Here is a 4,944-nt window from a genome sequence, read left to right as displayed (position 1 = left end):
AAGGTGTTGGGTACTGGATCAGCCTGCGGACAGCCGCCAGGCGAACACCCCTCCTGGGCAGGAGAGGCGCAGGACCGGTGTTTAAATTTCTTATCCTTAAATACACACTCAAAATTTTCTTTGAGTAGGTCTTGTACTTTTAATTTATCTAAGCACTTTAGTGTTTGTTTTTGTTTGAATAATATCCTATTTTACGTGATAATAGCTGAAACAGAGAGCATCAATTTCCTCTTATTATCCTGCATCTACAACTAACATCTTTTCTTTTCTTTCTTTTTTAAAATTAATTTATTTTTTACACTCCATATTCCATTCCCTGCACCCCTCTCCATCTACCCTCTGACTGCTCCACATCCCACAACTCCTCCCCAACCCACCCCTTCTCCATATGGATGCCCCCACCCCCACCCCACCTGACCTCTAAACTTCCTGCAGTCTCCAGTCTCTTGAGGGTTAGGTGTATCATCTCTGAATGAACACAAACTTGGAAGTCCTCTACTGTATGTGTGTTGGGGACTTCATATCAGCTGGTATATGCTGCCTGTTTGGTGGTCCAGTGTTTGAGAGATCTCGGGGGTCCAGATTAATTGAGACTGCTGGTCCTCCTACAGGATTGCCCTTCTTCTCAGCTTCTTTCAGCCTAATTCAACAATAGGGGTCAGCAGCTCCTGTCCATTAGTTGGGTGCAAATATCTGCATCTGACTCTTTCAGCTGGGTATTCGGTCTTTCAGAGGGGTGTCATGCTAAGTCCCTTTTTGTGAGTGCTCCATAGCCTCAGTAATAGTGTCAGCTCTTGGGACTTCCTCTTGAGCTGGATCACTCTTTGGGCCTGTTTCTGGACCTTCTTTTCCTCAGACTCCTCTCCATTTCCATCCCTGTAACTCTTTCAGACAGGAACAATTATGGGTCAGAGAAGTGACTATGGGATGGCAACCCCAACCCTTACTTTTTCTAATTAATGCTACTGTATTTCCCCATGGATATCTAAGTTTTTCTAGTCATTCAGTTATGTCAACACTATAGACAGTTTAGTCCCACCTTTGCTAATCTTAACACCAGGTATTGATTTTTTATAATTATTGGGATTTCTGAAATGATGCTGAGAGATGATGGTGGCGACTGCTCTTAAATTGTTTTGGCAAATAACCACCAGCAATATAAAAACAAATTTTGTAGCTGCCAGCAGCTACACAAACTGTGTTCCTGAGAGGAAGGCTGGGGCTGTATGGGAGAGACAACGACGACGAGAGAAGGAGACCAAGACAAATACTGATTAAGGCCCAAAGTTTAGTTTTTGAGTCTGAACTTAAAAAGGGGAAAGCTCATCCCCCCCCCCCCCCGCTCTCCTTGCTTTGTCACCAGACTGTTGCTTTGTCAAGATCACCTCAGGAAGACAGGTTCAGCTTCTCAGCAGGCAGTGGCACCTTGGAAAAAAAACCACAGATGTGGCAGAACAATAGACCTTCTCTAGGTCAGAAGACTCCACCCTAGATCAGCTGGTGGGCTGAGGCAGAGCAGGTCTGAGCTAGCCTGCTCAAGGCTGGGGGAGGGTACAATTTCTCCCTTTTTATTTATTAAAAATTTGCTGGACTTGAACATAAGATTTACTTATACTCCACGGTCCTGCCTGGGAATTAAGGTGGCTGGCAGTCATGCCTGTCTTAGGACTAAATCAGATTGGACTGTTTCTGACCCATCCTGGAGAATATGGGCAACTTGTTTGTAATTTTTTGTACAAACACGGCTCTATGGTGTTACTGTGAACAAACCATGGCCTCTTGGCACATGCCTCTGTCTTAGGTTGAAAAGAGCCAGAGTCCAGTGGCCCGTCCTTGGCTGCCAGCCCTCATTGCACACAATTTTTCCATTCAGACCAAGCCACAATATGCACTTAATGAATCTCTTCATATCAATGAATTACTGCCATCTGCTTTGCTGAAGGCAAGCCTGTATGGAGGTAACTGACCTGCTTGAAATACAAAGCTGAAAGTTGAAAGCAGTAGAATTAAGTTTGTCTGTGGGGAAGTCCCTGGCACCCTATTCAGCTGCAAACTAGCAACAATCAAGCCCAAGCTCTGGCTGCCCAGTGTCAGGGAGGTAGCTTTGAGAATCAACAGAAAAGCTGTTACTTCTCAGGAAATAGTGGAGGCTATGCTCCAAGTTAACTTTGCTGGCTAATGAAGATTTTAGCTATCATCAAGATTGGAATCATATTTACTAGAAGACTCATGGTCTGTGTCTACTTGACAAACCAATCTTTTAGGCAGCCATCACGCTCCATCTTCTTTTTGTGAAAAACCACAAACAGAGCTTCTTCCCCATATTAAAAAAGGGTCTGGACCATTCCATGTATTAGTTACCATGGCATATGAACTAGAAGTAACTGGATACCAGTGGTGATCTGCTGCAGACTGACCTTTAACATCAGTTTACAAAAAAAAAAAAAAAATTAAAACAAATAAGACAAAAGCAAGATGTGCTTTTGGTGACGTTGGGGTGTATAACCCCCCTTTTTGTTTTTTTAAAAGCCAATTTTTCAGAGTGTGATGAGCATGTTCAACATTTCCTTACCCCATTGGGTTATAAGGAATTCCAGTTTTATGTTCAATACCAAATTCCTTACAAAATGAAATAAAATTGTTGCCAGTATGGGCTGGCCTATTATCTGTCTTAATTACTTTAGGTAATCCCATAGCATTAAAGGCTTGTAAACAATAATCAATTACATTTCTAGAGGCTCCTACCATATGTAGAGAAGCAAAAGGGAATTCTGAACAATACAAACATGCATATATTTCAATTTACCAAATTCTGCATAATGAATTACATTCATTTGCCAAATATGATTGGGCATAAGGCCTCATGGATTAACCCTTAAATGTGGAACTGGAGATAAGATAATACATTTAGGGTATTGTTTTGCAGTCATTCTTTCCTGCTTCTTAGTGATCCTATGTCGGAGCTTTAAGGTATGACTAGAAAGATGAAATTTAGCATAATCACGTCTAGCCAATGCAACAGGATCTGAAACTGAGGCCTCTCCTATTAGAGCTCTATCAGTGCAATCATTGCCTGCAGCTAAAGGTCAGGAAGACCAGAAAGAACTCATGTATGACCAATATAAAACAGAGTTTTTCCGAGCAAGAATGATGTGAAATTGTGAAAACAGAGATCATGCTGGCATATTAAAATTAAATGTACCACAAGTTTTCAGCAAAGGAATTGACTGTGCAACATATAAACTATCAGTAAAAATATTAAAGTGTCATCCACAGACTGAAAAACATTCAGTACTGTTGTCAGTTCTGCTAACTGAGCTGAGGGGCCAGGAGTCTCTATGACTACCTGTTGATTATTCATAAGATATACAGCTTGTACTTTAGAGGAGCCATCAGTAAAAATTAAAAGAGCATTACACAAAGGCTGTAAAGATGTCAGATTAGGAAATATCACCTTATGTACATTTAAAATTTTTATCAAACTATCTTGAGGATAATGATTATCTATATTTCCTTTAAATCTTATTTGAGCAAGCAACCGATCTGTACTGTGCTGCATCAGCCAAGTATCTTGATCTGCAGTATAAGGCTGAACAATGATATCTGGCTCTTTGCCAAAATAAGTTAGCACCTGCTTCCTACCAGGTATAATCATCTGGGCTACCACTTCATAATATGGCAGGATATTACATTTAGGAGATATCCTTGAATATATCTACATTAAAGGAGCCCTTTGCCACAACAATCCTGTAGGCATATGAGTCATATTAAAAATCAACAGATGTAAAGGCAAAGAGTAATCTATATAAGTAACAAATTGTTCTTCAATAGCTCTTTCTACTTGTTGTAAGGCCAGCAATCCTTCTGAGGTTAAAAATCTGGGGAGGTAGGATGAGGACTCCCTTTAAGAATATCAAATAAAGGTTTCAATTCTCCTGTCCTATGCTTTAAGTAGGGGCAAAGCCAGTTGATATCACCTGACAGATAATAAAAATCATTTAAAGTTTTTTTTTTTTAATTTTGGTTCTTATCTTTATTTTTTTAATCTTTATTTTTAAGGCATTTTTTATTAGATATTTTCTGTATTTATATTTCAAATGCTATCCCCAAAGCCCCCTATGCCCTCCCCCTGCCCTTCTCCCCAACCCACCCACTCCCACTTCCTGGCCCCGGCATTCTCCTGTACTGGGGCATATGATCTTCGCAATACCAAGGGCCACTCCTCCCATTGATGGCCGACTAGGCTGTCCTCTGCTACATATGCTACTAGAGACACAGCTCTGGGGGTTACTGGTTAGTTTATATTGTTGTTCCTCCTATAGGTTTGCAGACCCCTTTAGCTCCTTGGGTACTTACTCTAGCTCCTTCATTAGGGGCCCTCTGTTCCATCCAATAGATGACTTCTGTATTTGCCAGGCATTGGCATAGACTCACAAGAGAGAGCTATGTCAGGGTCCTGTCAGCAAAATCTTCCTGGCATATACAATAGTGTTTAGGTTTGGTGGCTGATTATGGGATGGATCCCCAGGTGGGGTAGTCTCTGGATGGTACATCCTTTCACCTTAGCTCCAAAATTTGTCTCTGTAACTCCTTCCATGGATATTTTGTTCCCTATTCTAAAGAGAAAGGAAGAATCCACACATTGGACTTCCTTCTTCTTGATTTTCTTGTGTTTTGCAAAATTGTATCTTGGGTATTCTAAGAATCTGGGTAATATCCGCTTATCAGTGAGTGCATATCAAGTGACTTCTTTTGTGACTGGGCTACCTCACTCAGGATGAAGTCCCACAGATACATCCATTTGCCTAAGAATTTCATGAATTCATTGTTTTTTTTTTTTTATTATAAAACTCGGATGTATTTTAATTTCAAATGAGTTTATTTGGGACAGTATTGCAATAAATGCAAGTTATAAATCTCTTAAAGTGATTCCCAATTTAATAT

Source organism: Mus pahari, chromosome 11 (assembly GCF_900095145.1).
Source record: "Mus pahari chromosome 11, PAHARI_EIJ_v1.1, whole genome shotgun sequence".
NCBI classification, from domain to species: Eukaryota; Metazoa; Chordata; class Mammalia; order Rodentia; family Muridae; genus Mus; species Mus pahari.
The sequence above is the reverse complement of the archived record's forward strand: the minus strand, read 5'-3'. Positions refer to the sequence as shown.